Source organism: Bacillus rossius, chromosome 1 (assembly GCF_032445375.1).
Source record: "Bacillus rossius redtenbacheri isolate Brsri chromosome 1, Brsri_v3, whole genome shotgun sequence".
NCBI lineage: Eukaryota > Metazoa > Arthropoda > Insecta > Phasmatodea > Bacillidae > Bacillus > Bacillus rossius.
The window spans coordinates 336,378,036-336,395,018 of NC_086330.1; positions in this window are offsets into that span (position 1 = coordinate 336,378,036).

A 16,983-nucleotide genomic window follows, 5' to 3' on the forward strand; every position below is an offset into this window, starting at 1 on the left:
TAGTCAAAATACAACTCTGATCAAATCTCTATTCATAGAATTAGTTGTGATCAAATAAATCACAATAACTTTAATTAATTAAAAATATTTTTCTTAAGTTCATATAGACAAATAATCATTGGATATAAGAATTTCTTCTTGATAATATCTCATTACGCAAGCTACTGGTTAAATATTTCGTGTGAACATATTGTATTTTGCTTGACGAGTGATACAATCCGAGCGGTTACGTTTTCAATAGAGACAGTTTAAAGAAACTTATTTGTTCAGAAGTTTGTGCCTTTAAAAAATTTAATGTCTATTATTGGAACAGGTAGTTTGCTATTAACTGGCAAAGCAGATAAATGAGCTAATAACATCAATAATCCATGCAGAGAAATTGTTCTGTAAATGAGTTCAAATAGCCATTAAAATTTAATTGCTGTAAAAATAATAACGGTTTCATTTTACCAGTAGGGTATATACCATTTCAATGAGTTTATTGGGAAAAAATTAACTCATCATTATCACATGCTTCCAGCCTGTGGCCTGGTCAGCATAGTAAAAAACCTCTATATTCCTCTGTCCCTCCACCATTTCTCATCCTTCAATAAATTCCAGTCTTCTTCTGTCTCCTGCACTCCTTTAATTATCTGCTCTTCACATCTCCTCCTTGGTATTCCTTGGGATCTTCTTCCTGTGTACGTCAACTCCCTCATCTTTCTAGGCAACCTCTCTTTTCCCTTTCTCTGGACATGATCATGCCATCTCATTCTTGCTTTTTCAATGATCTCATTCAATTCCTGTACTCCTGCTCTTGCATGCACCATCTCATTCCTGATCCTGTCTCACCTCGTAACTGCCAACATACTCATCATTAACTTCATTCCTATTACTGTGATCTTACCACCATCTCTTTTAATTACAGTCCAATTGTCTGCTCCATAAGTGGCTATGGGCAAATAGTAAGTATTTGTACATTTGTTTGCACTTTAGTGGCACCTCCCTTTTTCATATCAAATCTCTCACACACTTGTCAAATGCATCCTCTTGTTGTCCTCTCTTTAGAATTTTCCTCTTTGGTTTTTCCCCTCCCTTGAATACACTTCATATATACTCGAAGGTTTCTGCCGGTTTTAACTTTAAAACCCACTAATTAAATGCATCTTCTAACTCCATTTTTGTTCTTCGTCGTGACCATCATTTCACTCTTTTTAGTGCTGGATCTCATACCAAATTTACTTACTTCCTCACTTCATTCCTTTGGTTACTTTTGCACCTCACCTTACTTTTCACCCCACACCATAAAATCCGCAGCAAATAGCATGGGCTTCGTATTTCCTTCTCCAATCTTCTCACCGACTCTTTTCACAATCCTCTCCAACACTATTATAAATACCAATGGTTGACAATGCACTACTCTGCTTCACTCCGTTTTCTTGTTTGAACCACTTCGTAATCCCTCTTTCAGTTCTCATACTTTTTTCTGTTTCCTTTATACATACTCCTCACTCTACTTTTAACACTTATTTAATCCTAGCTTCTTCAATAGCTTGGCAAACGCATTCTCTTTTTACACTACCGTTTGTATTATCCACATCCAGGAATATCATAACTAGATTTTCCCAAATTAATATCTTCTCTCCATTAATTTTCGTATAGCGAGTATCAGGTCTATGATAGACCACCCTTATCTAAACCCATGCTGCTCCTCGCACCATTTTTCTGTCATGCCCTTACTTATCTTATTTTCCAAGATTATATCATACACTTTTTCACTGTTACATTTTAAAAATACAGTATTTAGAACGTATTATACATTTAAAATTCATAGTATATAAATTAAAAGATTCTAAACTACTTTTTTTAATTTCATTTCATTACTACCTACTCACTTCAACGAAAAAAAAATACAAATTACATTTTTAGGTGCTAAAAGAGCATAAACTTGAGGGGAATGTTAAGTCCACTTTCTGAAATCTGGTGTATATTGTAATAACCAATAACAAAGCAAAAGGAAATGTCCTGTGTTTAGAAGAAGTCGGAAGAAGCAAAGCATATTTATTATGTATGCTAAAAGAATTGTTAAATGCAATATATTCTCTCACTGTTGAATATAAATAAACCTAATTTATCCAATACAAGTTTTTTTGTAAATGTAACATAAGTATTCATATAATATTACTGATATTTGTAAATTCATACATTTGCGTGAAAACAACTGTATCACTACAAAAACGAGTTTGCAGTAATACTGGGTTTGGATTCTTACCCAGGCAATTTATGCTTTGTGTTGTCCCAGTGCCTCCAATAGTTAAATTTATTTGTAAACCGTTCCCTGAATAGCTTGCCAGTATTAACAGTAGACATAATAAGCATTATACAACAAAATAAAGTCAAATTGATGAAAATCCGATTATCTTATTCATGGTTTAAAAAATAATCCTCGAATGAAACATAAATTAAAATATAAAATTAAGTTACATCTTTCTTAAGAAATGCCTAGCATTATATCCTAAAAACTTATTTCACCTATGCAAAAATATCCATAACCATGTATGTACAAAATTACATCCTTCTTGTAGTATTACAAACAATTTCTTGGCAACGGGTTTTCAAAGGATTTTTTTTTCTGTGTAGCCCCTCTAATAATATTCATTCGCAACTTCGTAATTCGAGCAGTAATTTCTGTGTGCAGTTCGGCTGATTGAGGGAATTAAAACCATCGGGTAATCAATGAGCTCAAACGCAGGCTACATCTAAACCTCCGGTAACGGCATTACAGCCCCCCTCCCCTTCCCAAATATCCCGGTACTGACGACGGCAATTAGCCCTCATGCCCAAGGCTCACAATCAGCTGTACCTTTGTCGCGACCCCGCAGGTCAGACCAATATTGTGCAGATAATTGTCATTACCTCCAGGCGAAAGAAACATACGTCCGTTTGCTAATGTGGCAACGCTACTCTCAAAGAGAATTATCAGTGTGAAGAATTGAGGTTTTTGTGGCTCGTGGGAATCTTTAGCCGCGTCAAAATAATTGACGTTACCAGACCAGTTTCCACGCGGAGCAAGAACTCAGCTGGGAGACCCCCTATTTATTTTTCAAACCAACCAAACCAAAACCTTTCCCGACAACGCCTCATATCGCCACCACATATTAATTCTACTATTCCAAAATTTTGCGCTTCAACTCATATGGTAATTTAATACATTTATCTCCAGTCATTTCATTTTTAATACATAGCCAGTAAGCGCAAAATACCAGTTTAACGATACAAATGTATGTATATATCAAAACAAAAAATTCAGTTGATATGCCCTCAAACATTTTTTGTGTTAGGTATATCACTACGATATTCAAGTAAATACCTATGGTAAAAATTACTCTGCCAGCGAGGGGGGGGGGGGGGTGTTGAATTCGGTGCCCAGCACAAAAGCCCCACCTGCCCCCTTCTAGTTACGATCCTGGTCAAAAGTGAAGCGTTCGTCAAGTTTCGGTCAATATTGCAGTCACCATCTTCAGGGTAACAGTACATAAGGAGACTTTCACCCTGACGATATCGATTGTAATTTCAACCGAAACGTCAGTGAACTCTTCACTTTGGACACGGATAAAACCCACAAGCCGAGAAACCTCAGAAAATGGCCGTGAAAGGCTGTTATCTTTATTAATTTAAAAATATAAATATTTATTTGTCTTGGCATTAGGCTGTGAACTAAATAGGCTACTTTAGGTTTTGAAATAGTTTCCATTTTTCTTTAAATAAAAAATATAAAATAGAAGCGTATATTTTTTGTAGGTGAGTTTGTGTCGTGGTCTTTAACGCCACAGATGTTTATTATCCAGTTACACAGTCAGAAATCACAGTATGTTTACAGACTTTTTCAACGAATAACTAACATCAAGTTAACAATGGGTTATTTGTGGTTACGGATAACTGTATCTTCGCATGAAATACGGTAAAGTCCTTTATCCAAGTTATGTGTTCTGGGTAAACATGACTGTGAAAGAAGGAAGGGAAATTTTGCTGTAACCAGTAATTGAAGGTTTTTTAGTACTCTAGGATTATTACAGTCATTTTATGTTCAACTTAAATTATCACAGCTTCCTTTTACTTACGAAGACATACGTGAATTTTACTAAAGTCCTGGGTAATTTTATACCAGTATTCTTCATAATTTAAGGTGGAAAATTTTGAACAGTGTAGTTTCGGTTAGAATATTCTTTTTATATACCGTACGTCAGAAAAAATACTTCGTTTCTCGGAATCGTGTGATGTACTTCATTTATTTTATTGATTACATCCTCAAGTATGCTAATAATATTCATACATTTTTGGTAAAAATTTATTTTTAGTACAAATGTGGCCCAACTAACATTTTTTTTTAAATGTCGCGATATATAAATTAGTTTTTTCCCCTGCCTTAGGCTAGTCATTACGAAGAAACGCTGCTACGCTTTTCTATAAAAGCAGTTTATTATGAAAAATAAGAAACACGTCAGTGAAGTTACTTTTCCTACCCACAAACCCAACGGCCTGAAACAAGAAGAAGTTCTTTGTAAAACCTTTTGCTGGATCTATGATGCAATTTGAAAAATTTGGATCATCTTCTCTCTATCATTCCTGTCACTAACTACATCAAAATTAAACTTAAACATAGCCTACCCTACACCTGTTTCTACATTAAACATATAAAACAAATAGTTTCATGTAAATACCTTCGTGGCTTCAAAAATATAATTCAGCAAGAATTCAAAAATATTCACATTAAATTTAAATCATTAATTATGTTACTTGACATCGTAACAAAAACGTTTGTGATGCGATATGTTCCTTTTGGTATTTTTTTAATAATCTTCCTTTTAAAATTTTTAATATTTTTTTAATTTTAAAAGTTAATATATGATTTATTTCGTTAATTTTGAATCAGTTACGACTACATGAAATTAGCCACGTTTACAAGTAGAAAGTCTGACATCCCAGAATCAAAACTCCCTTAAATATGTAACCTTTTCTCTTTAAAAATGGTCACCAAAATTAAGTAGAATTCTGGTCACAAACAGTCCAAGTACATCCGTAAATTTACGGATATCTTCGTATATCTGTGGGTAAACACTTGACATATTTTCAAACATGAATGGACCAAAATTATCTCAGAGTATTACAAAAAATTCTTCATACACTTGATAATTTCAGAGAAAACACTCTCTTCTTGTTTCCTCGTAAATGTCTACCCTTTTTGCAACGGCAGACAGAACCTGGAAGTCGTGATACTTAGTAGCTTTTAAAAAGAGTCAGTTATTTGAAATGCGAAGAACCTTTATTTATTATTCGTTAAAATGTCCATAGATTTAAGGTAATATCTAAATCTATTTAAGATCAGCTTCATTCGCAATTTTTTATAATTGCTCTTACAATTAATTCATTATTTCTGTTTGAAGGTAAATTTCCCAATATTATTCAGAACGTTATTTGTAGTCATAATGTTTTATATGCAGTTTGTTAAAAGTTAGGCATGTATTTTTAATTAATTTTTTTTAACTTACTGCGTTATGTTCACTCATGAGGGAATTTTTTTGTAACATCGTAGCTTTCGGTATACGGCATTTGGTGGGAGTATTTTCGTGAATGGAACTGCAGTAGCATGGAACGTAAATGTGCAACCACGGTGCGGATAGTGCGAACCAAAGTTCACAAAACTAAATTGAATATTTATAGTATTCTCTGTTCAATTAATTTTAACCAAATGGGCAGTACTTTAATAATGTTCCTTGTCGATAATCAGATACAAAGTCTGTGTTTAGTATTTTTTTTCAAGTCTTTTTTTTTTTGCTTTTATTTGAGCCGTTTCTTTATGTAGTTTAAAATTTCGGTCTGCAAATCGAATAATTCGATAGTTGACGTTTCTGCTCCGGCAACGAATTCTAGTGGCGGATGGGTTAACTACGTGTGATTCGCGTCCAGAAATTCAGTTGAAACACATTTTACGTATATTTATCACGCTCAGCATTATTTTAAAATATAAATTTTATTTAAATAAAATATATATTTTGTGTCCGTGTTTCGTATTATAAGTGTATTTTTAACATCAGAACACATGAATTTTATCGTTACCGAGGTTAGATGTTACACATCACTGGCGAGTACTGAAAGATTCATTCGCTTTTTTTCTTTGTTTCCACAATTAAATGAAAAATACATGAATTTAAATTCATACGGTATTTTTCAAGAAAATATTTTCGTAAAATTCTGGAACCACCAATTAAACTCAAATATAACATACATAATCTTGGTTTAAACAGTTCTTAAACCAAAACATTTTTTATAGATTAATATGATATATTTTTGTCTTAGTTAACGTATATTAAATAACATAATTGAGTGCCAGATGTTTGTAGTGACTGGCAGCTACGAATATATTTTTTTCTCCTGCGAAGTCATTAGCTTTTATAATTGAATTTATTGTTCAGAATTTATTGTTATTTATTCTTGATTGCCAGCCAACATCGTAGCCTCTAATAAGCAGCCAATTAAGGTTCCTAGTTTTAAACCCGATTAGGCCATGGGTGAATGTGGCGTTTTCAGAAGGAAAAAAAATCGGTTAACTTAGAGTTAGAGGACTTTTCAACGTTATATCTCCCAGTACAAGAATGTCAGCGCTAAGCTAAATAGAGTTGGGGGGGATAATGAAATATGTTTTCTCATCATCGTGTACAGCACACGTCCCTAACTCGACATGGGCTTTTTTTTTTTTTTTTACGAAATGTTCACTTTTCGTAGGTGTTTATTTTTTGGTAATGACAACACTAAATTTTTTAATTCATGGTTGGGGAGACCTCATTTAACACGACGAGGACTAATTAGGTCGACCAGCGAGGCATTTACGAGCTGTGCGCGAATTTCATTAGCCAAAACATCGCTTCAACGAAGCACTAGAAATCCGCATTTTTACAGTGAATGAGCATAAATTTATACAGCGTTGAGTTATATATATATATATATATGAACATGTTTAAGTGCGTAAATAAATAATTTTCTCGTACTACATTCATGGAAAAGAAAGTTAAGGACGGTTAAGTATAGTTTGACGTGACTACAATTTTAATTTCATGTTAGTTTAGAACTTTTGTTAAACCGACATCATACATATCACAGTAGTAACGGGAATTTTGTCTGAAACTGCTTTATTTCCACTCAATTCTATTTAATACTTTATTTTTACAATTTAAATTAAGCAGAAATATCTCATTATGAAATAATGAATTGTCGGGTTAACTTCGATGATTATATAAACAAATAAAACTTTAACGGGACTGTCACTGTACATGGAATATATTTTCCCAAAAGTACTGGATTGGATTATAAAAAAAAGACAGCCGGTCTACAAAAAGTAATTAAATTAATGGGGAGAGGAAACTATGACGTCCTAACGGGGCCTTTCAGTGTGCAACGCAGCCAGATATGTTTATTATTATTATTATTATTATTTATATCAATTAAATTATTTATGACTCTGGTGGATAGTCACTTTGATAACCGCGATGAATTTACGCCTCTTTTAGTTATTCCTTTGATATTATAACTTTATTGTTTAGCAGTATTATTTATATTTATGTTAGCTATATATGTTTAGTTAAGTGACCAGTGTCTGGGTATGGATATCTGAGTCATTATGCATATAACACTTTATCATTGCACGTGCAATTATTAATATATAATTTTTTGTTTATATGTTACTTTCTGTATATAGTGTTTGTTTGTTGCACATAAAGTGAAAAAATGTCCTGGACTTTTATATAATGTATTTGGTACAAAATATTCAATAAATAAAATAATGTATATATATAGTGGTATCTACTCACCCCGCGAGTTAGATACCGCAATCCAAGCACCCTACTTTTTCAAAAACAGTACAGTTAAAAAACAACACTTTGCAAAACAAACTCTTTAAAAACTTACACGCAGTCACTTTCAAAAACTCTTTCCTTTACGCTACCCAGAAAACAAACTGATTCCCTAAAATCTCACAAAAATGATTAATGTTCCTTATTCGGTTAGTAATAAGCCATTTTTACTGATTAACAAAATATATTTGAAAAAATGTAATATTTCAAAATCTTTAAAGAAAAATCTGGCAATTAGCTTATTTAAATAACTTATTATAACAGACTCACTGAAATATCCAGCGTTGCTCGGGTTGAACCCTGGTTTATGGGGATTTGTTTTTTATTAATCGGATACAGACAGTAATTGCTTTCTAAATTTGAACATCAAAAGTGCAAAATCTCATCAATAATTGCCCAAATATTGATTCAACGGGTAGAAAAGGTTTGTTTATAAAATTGGGGGGGGGGGGTGTTTGTAAGTGGGAGAAAGGAAGTGCTTCAAAATCTCATGTATTCAATAAACGTTTTGTTAAAATCAGATGCAAATGGTAGTGTTTGTCTTATTTTTAACGTCAAGTGTGCAAATTTCATCTAGGAATGCCAAAATACTGCTTTAAGTGATAGGAAAGGCGAATGGGTGTTGTTTTTCGTAATCTCAGGCGTTCTGTAAACGTATTTCTTTTAAACTGGATGTTGACGATAAATTCCCTTCTTTTTACGTAAACTGTTCAAAATTTCACCAAGGAGAGCTAAAAATCTACTTTAAGGGGTAGTAAAGTACAATGGGGTAGTTATTTCTAAAATTCATGTAGCCAGGAAAAATTTTAGTTTTAACAATATTTTTATTTTTAACATAAATGAGTGAAATTTTCTCCTTAAAGGGGTGGTAAAGAGGATAGGGTCTTTTTTAAAAATAATGTATTCAATAAACTTTTTTTTTATGAAAATCAGATGCAGAAAGTAATTTTCCTCCTCTTTTGAACGGCAAGTGTGCAGTGATATCAAGCTGTACCATACTATACTTTAAGTGGTGTAAAAGGTAGTCAGGGATGGTTTTTTCAAAATCATAAAGATAAATTGATGGGGATAAATTTGTTATTAAATTTAGGCAATTAATTTTCTCTTAACTTGAACGTAGAGTTTGCCAAATTTCATTAAAAAGAACCATAGTACTGCTTTAGGAGAATTAGGGGTTTTGGTAAATATCATTTAGACAGGAGGATAGGGTTTTTTTTAACGGACATGACAATTATCTTCCTCTTAATTTTAAAGTCAAGTGTGCATAAATTTCATAAATAAATACCAATATATGGTTTTAAGGGAAAATAAATAAGAAGGGACGGTTTCTGTAACCTAATGTTGCCAGAAAGATAGGGGTGGCTATTTTGAAATTAGCTAAAGCAGTATATTTCCTCTTGCTTTAAATATACAATTTGCTTAATTTTATTCCTATATACCAACATAATGCTTTAAGGGATGAAAAAGGTCAATAAGATAGTTTTTCAAAAACTTTTTTTCTAAATTATATGTTTAATTTTATTCTTATTTGTAATGTCATGTGTGCAATTTTTCTTTAAGACGTACAAAATTTTTGCCTTAAAGTATGGGAAAGGATGATAGGGGTGGTTTTTAGGTATTACATTTTTTTCTAATTATGGTGAAGACGGAAATTTACTCTTAATTTAAACGCAAAGTGTGCTAAATATCGTTATAAAGGACAAACGTTTTGCTTTGGGGGTGTGAAAAGAGGATGGGGTGTTATTTTTAATTAATATGTAAACATCTTAGCTCTTGGTATACGGCATTTGGTGGGAGTAATTTCGTAAAAATTTAATAAAAATCGATAAACGGAGATGGTCGCAAAGATGACGGACTGACGTGTAGCAACAAAAACCCGTATATAGTAATTTTTGTAAAACATTTAGGTAAATACCAAACGTATTGTTGTGCCAAATGAAACTTGATGATAGTGAAACTACCCTGGCATATATTTGGTGACGTAAAATAATCACAGTATAAAGTAATCCTAAATTCATTAAAACGTAAGAAATCTGGCATTAAGATGATAATAATAAAACAATTTATCTCTACCATCAAATCTTGTCACTATGATTTTTTTTTCACTTTTTAATAACATTATATTATACTAATACATATAAACATAAATGAATGTTTGATTGATTGCCTGTCCCTTATGCGTTCCTAAAACACTTGACCTTTCAAACACGATGAAGGTTACTGTCTAGGTGAGATAACGTACAATAGGCGGAGTGCGAGTCGTGTCGGATAATAACCAGTGAGTATTTTATGACAGTTCCTCTTATCTATGGTCCGAATAATATTTGTGACGTGCGAGTCGAATGCCTATGGAGTGAGTGTCTGTTATGAAGTTGAAGTCAACTGGTTAGCAATTGGATAGCAAAATCAATCGTAGTTGTATAAAGGCTATTCCATACATATAAAAATGAATGTTTGTTTGTCCATACTGTATGCGTTCCTATAACATTCATCCGATTGCGATGAAACTTTGATGAGTTGTTATGCGCGTGACCGAGAAGATTTCTGAATTAGTACAACTATTTTATAATAGGCGGCGCGCGAATAGTATCAACAAGTTGTGTATTTTATAATTTATTATGCTGCAATTCTTGTGTTTTCGTAGTATGAGTGTACACGCATGACATAATTGAATTTAAATAAATATCAAGGAGAGCTATAGAAATATAGATTTATAAAGACAGATAGAGATAAACAGTTATAGAGGAATAGAGACAGAGAGATAGACAGATAAAGATATATAGAGACAGAGACACAGAGAGAGAGGGAGATAGAGAGGTATAGAAAATAAGATGTAGGAATAGATAAAGAGATATATAGATGTACAGAGAAGTATGGATATATATATATATATATATATATATATATATACATATATATACAAGAGATAGAGGTATAGTGGAAGATATATATATATATATATATATATATATACAATTACATGTAGAGATATAAAAATATATAAACAGATAGAAAGATATAGATATAGAGAGAACTTTAAAGAGATATATTTATATGTAGAGATAGAATGTTATAGAGATGGATAGAGATATGATTTGTTTATGTGTACCTACTTCAAACAAATTATAAAACAATTTATTGCGGCATTGAAACGCATGCCGGACATAAGCTAGTATTATATTATAATAATTATGAATCAGCTCAATAAGGTTAAGGTTTACTTGTAGGAAGTATTTACAGACTGATTTCAGTTGTTTAAGCAAAAACCAATTTACGAAAGGTGTCAAAAAATATTTCAGGATAACATTTTAGTAATGCAATAGAAGTATAACTTCTAACGCGTGCGGAAACTTTACAGTATTAACTGTTTAATGAATTTTAACCAGATGGGTAGTAGTTTAGAAAAAATTCCTATTTGAAAATCAAATCAGAAGCCGGGATCAGTTGGACTGCAACTTTAAGTTCGAAAAATATATAAATGTAGCGTCACGTTCGGAATGCTTTAGAGAATCAACAAAATGTTACATAGTATATTTTACGCCATGTTCGTCCCAACAAAATTTTCCTGGCTAATAAATTATACGATTTTTTTTAGGTATTATTATTTCTTATGACTATTCAAATTTACAAAATGAGTTCCAGGATATTTTCACTGCCACTTTGATACATCCCCTGAAGTTCGCGAAACATGCACGGGTTCATGTTGCCACACGTGTGTCCGCCAGATTGACGACTTCGGCACGTGACTTTAGCAGTTTCTGAATGCATGCGCATTGGACATTCAGCGTGACAAAATTTCCGTTGTGTAATACGGGTTTATTTCCTAGCATTTCTGGTGCAAGCTAAAATTTCACCCTCGCAACGTTTAAAAAGGATTATCTAAAGTTCATCCTCGGGCTAAGATCCTTGGATCGCGGATCGAAGAGTAGAATGGTGCAACTGGCCAATAGACAGTCTCGTCGCAGCGCTTTACGATCAGCTGACCACTATGACGTAATGCGTGCCTCGAGCGCCACGCCTCGGCAATTTACCAAGAACACAACTACCGCCGTAAATATCAACGACTAACCAAATACCCAACGTTACTGCTATTAAGCCTGCACTTGAGTAGCCCATTTAAAAATGAAATGTATAGCTACTAAATTAATAAAAATTTAAATATATTTTAAAACACAAATACTAAAAACGATTAAACTAAAACAGGTTGAAATAAATATAATATTATGTACAACCTATTTTGTTTATTTTATCCAAAAAAAAAATACTTTTAAATAAAAATAAAATTTTATTTTAACTTAACTTAAACGATAAACAAAATACTATTGCAATTAAACATCAAAACGTTTTAGTTACTAATGACTAAATGGTGTCCTCGGTTACAATCATTAAAACTATTTTGGCTTTCACGTTTCAGCCGCATCGAAGAGGTGTATTGTAGTTTCTCTCTATATTGTAGCAGGCATCTTCAGAATTGATAAATCAGCTTTCGGGAGCTACTCACGCTTGCCTCTAGCTGTTGATTTATTAAACCCTGAAAATTGTCTGCTGAAATGCAGAACGGAACTTTGGCGTAATCTACCACTACGAGGCTTAAATCTCGAAATCCCCCTTTTTTTTTTTTTAAGAAAATGGCCTTTAAAGCAAGCAAAATATCATAATGCAAAGTTGTTTAAAATAATTTTTCCTCCCTTGTTCGAGCTCAACTTCGGTCAGCGGTTTAGCGGTTTAAATGTTCACTGTTAAAAACTGTTCACCCTAGATTTATGTAGAAGGCTGGTTACCAATTATCCAGGGATCTTCGTAAATTTACGAGTTATATCCGTAAGAATAATCTTAGTATAACACGGAATAAAAAACTAAAAAAACATGCTTTTAAAGAATATCAAACTAAAAAGTTAAAAATAAATGTAGTTTAAAAAACTAAAAAACATGCTTTTAAAGAATATCAAACAAAAAAGTTAAAAATAAATATAGTTTAAAAAACTAAAGAAACATGCTTTAAAGATTATCAAACTAAAAAGTAAAAAATAATTTTAAAATTAAATTTATGACAATAGTATATAAGCAATACTAGTATAAATGAGAAAAAAGCTTGAGGCGCTTTGTGCCATATTTTTTGAATATTAAGCGCCCCATGCTTTTTTCTCATTTATACTAGTATTGCTTATATACTATTGTCATAAATTTAATTTTAAAATTATTTTTTACTTTTTAGTTTGATAATCTTTAAAAGCATGTTTCTTTAGTTTTTTTAACTATATTTATTTTTAACTTTTTAGTTTGATATTCTTTAAAAGCATGTTTTTTAGTTTTTTAAACTATATTTATTTTTAACTTTTTAGTTTGATATTCTTTAAAAGCATGTTTTTTTAGTTTTTTAAAATATATTTATGTATAATTATCATAGGGAAATGAGTTACCGACACTACCTATTACCATCTGAGATAACTATTTGGAGTTGCAACGTCACAAAGAAATGGTAAAGTCTCTACGAATCATTTGCAGTTAGATGTATGGATCCTAATATTAGAATTTACCGGGGGAAAAAAAACATTTTTTTTTCGGCGTGGCCGCGAGTAGAACCCACGATCGCTGAATCCGAAAGCTGACGTCACAGAAGTCGCGCGCCTTAGACCGCTCGGCTAACGAACGTAATGAAATGGGTGGGACATTTTACAGTGATAAGTCACTCACTCTTAGTCGAAAGAGTTACAGACGGACAGACAGAGTTACAGACGGACAGACAAACATACAGGTGAAGCTAATATAAAGCATGTAAAAATAGCATTCACGATCTTGTTAAGTCAAAAACAAAAAATCCTTCCTTGCACTTACCTGTTTACCTCGTTCACAATGTAACACGGTATTCGGAATACGGAGTAGTTTTCACGAAGATTCGGTCATCTGAAACAACGAACAAATCTTCGTTTGTTTCAGCTTGATTCTTCGTTGGAAAGTCCGCAAATTTACTGCATTTTATGACAGCGTCGGATAACTTGGCCGGAAGCTTTTTAACTCTTGCCCCGAGCTGTGAGCCACGTTTTATCGGGGCACGCTGCTCTCTTGTTGCGTCGTTTGTTTGTTTATTTTTCTCTCGTCGTCATATCCCAACGCCGCGTCACGTTGTGAGGCCTCCCTTTCAGCTCGCCGGCAGTCCCTCGAAATTGCATCCAGCGAAGGGCGCGCTCCGAAACACCCGGTGTGTGCTGCAAGCCCGCTCGCTGCCGCAAAAGCCCCGATGACTTCTTGGCCGCCAGCCGCTGCCCTAACCGGCCTCGCATCGGAATGAATTTTAAAGAGGAATGCTGCCTTTTCGGCCCTGGAATGCGCGTAATTTCGAGGGAAATGAAGGTAGTGCGGGGCCATGGGTCCGCAGGAGGAATAGGGGGAGAAGGGGTGAAATGGGGATGGCAGTTAAAGGGGGGGTTGCTGGGGGAGGGGGGGAACGGAAGGGCACAAGCTCACGTGCTCACCAAAAAGGGATGCTGTTTCACTTCATGTTCGTAAATGAGATTGTATAGGAATTTATTACAGAGCCGCGCGTGCAACGCAAAGAGAGTGAGAGAGTCGAAAAAAAAGGGATTGGTGGGGAAGGGAAGTAGAAAGGGGGGGGGGGGGATAACCTCGTATATCCTGCAACGCATCTTTTTAACACGATATTACAAAACAATAACGAGAGATGGCTGTAATAAATTCCAGCTGGCTCCGAGGGAGAAAAAAAAATTCGTTTGCCTCAACAAAGAACTTGCTTGTGTGCTGCTTAACAAGTTAAGTGGTTGATTTAAACAAAAAATTTCGTTCTGTTGCAGGATGTTATTTAATAACATTTATTTACTTCAATACAAAATCATTTTTATTTGCAATTAAAACTTCATTCAGACAAAATAACATGTAGTTATGGTAACTATAAGGTTTGTTATGTTTCTTCCACCAATAAGAAATTTTTGGTTACATCAACACACATTTCGCGTTGGTTGTTATTTCTCCGTGAGAAACAAATTGAAGCCAGAAACTATTCGGATAGTAATTTTAAATATTTAACTAAGTTTTTCTTGACTATTTACCCATAGATCACGATCCAACTTGTGAATAAATATCAAAGCATCACGTAGACCACACAATCTCTTACTTCAGGAATACAGGTAAAAGCGAATCTGGCTATATTCTTACATGCAAATCTTATGACAATCCGGTTAATTTATCGCACCCTCTTAAAAAGAATAAGAAATTTGTAACGTTTAATCATACTAACTGAACACTCTGCAAATAAGGTGTTTCTGTTAAATCTAAGGAATGCGCTCGATATCTATGCTCAATGCTCAATCTTACGCCATATGTTGGAAACTTCATTTCCGTATGATTATTTTTAATCAAGGGCTATCCTTTTCAATTTATCCAGATTAATATCTTGTATTTGTCGTTTTGTCACATTTTTCGTCACCAGGTTTTTGTGAGTTGTTTAACGTCACGCAATTTATCATTATTATTAACACGAGCGTGACATTTCAGAGTCTCTGAAAACTTGACGATAAAATTTGTGACGCAAGAAAGAATGAAAGAGAGCAATTGTTATAAATTTTAAGGAATATCCTATAAATTCGGTTAGTGAAAGAAAAATAAATAATCAAATATGGACTGTAAGACCCAGCGTGCATAAAACAAATTGAATAAAACCCACGACGGATTTAAACGTTGTAATCGAAAAATGATTAAATCGAAATTTTGAAGAAAAAACCCGTTTAAAAGGAAGTAAGTAACGAAAGATAAAAATAAAAGTATTTTGAAAATGGTTGATATGGTGCGAAATCTGTCATAAAAACAACTAATTATAACTTTTCTTAGTGCTTCCTACCTTAAGGTACCTATTTGTTTCTCGTAAAGATAGACACAGCTGTAATACCAAATATAGGTACTACACATATTCACTTACCTATTCATATAATGACAAACCCAAGATAATCCGTCGGGGCTGCCATTTCCTACCCCGAAATTAACTAAAATTTTGCAGTTTTATGAATTTATGACTAATTTAAATTGCATTGGGTACGTAAATAAATGTAGTCTTTAATTGATATAAATTGTTGCATCTCTATGCTGCTAAATTTTAATTGAAATTGCGAATGTGGGATCACTCAGAAAATTCATAATTAGTTATTTATATGACAGACGTCGCGACCAATTAACCCTTTTTAAAATGCTTTTTATTTTTATCTTTCGTTTCTTGCTTCTTTTTAGTCGGGGTTTTTTTCAAAAATTGTATTTCCTCTTCTTTCGATTACAAAGTTCACATCCGTTGTGGTTTTTTTTTCTTTCAAAAATTTTAATTTTGTTTTTATTTTCAACTTTTTAGAGAATTCCTACGTTGCTGTTTAATATCTGTCTATTTGTCTGTCCTGCTGTAAGTTATTCTGTATGTCTTACAAAATATTACACCCCTACAATTTACCCCCGTACTGGTCCATTTTATGGTTTTTTTTTATTGTTACCTCGGGCGGCCGACACCGTTTTGTTGAGAGTGATGTTTTCAATTGCGATTTCAGATATCGAAAACTTCAACTTTTTTTTATATTTTCGTGTAAGAATAAATAATTGTAGGAAAAACGTAATAACAATTATAATACTGTGCCGTGTATTAGGGATTTAGGCACGTTTTATTTAAAATTTTGTAATCTTAAATATTTTTGGAAATATTTTTTTTTCTCTCATCTTATTTTCTTTACGGCCAGGCCCTCAGCCTCTGTTCTCAGAGGCGAGCTGATTTTCTTTCCCAGCCTCATGCTAGGCTAGCATTCTGGCTAATATTTCTCCCGCCTCCAGGCACGTCGAGGGCCGGTAACTTTATTTCTTCGCGTGACCACTTTTGCCTAGAGCAGCTTGTGAAGCAGTGCTGAGCCCTGCTAACTCTGTCACGAATCTGTATAAGGTTCACTAGCAGCAAGACACGACAGGAGGATCCCGTGGGCCTTGCGTCCCACAGACCATGCGTTTTTTGAAGCCATCCCCCTCCTGCTCACCCACCCTTTCTTCTCAGAAGTGAAGCTAGGAGCGACGACCGCTCGGGTACGATAACCGAAGTCAAGGCCATCTCAGGCTTGAC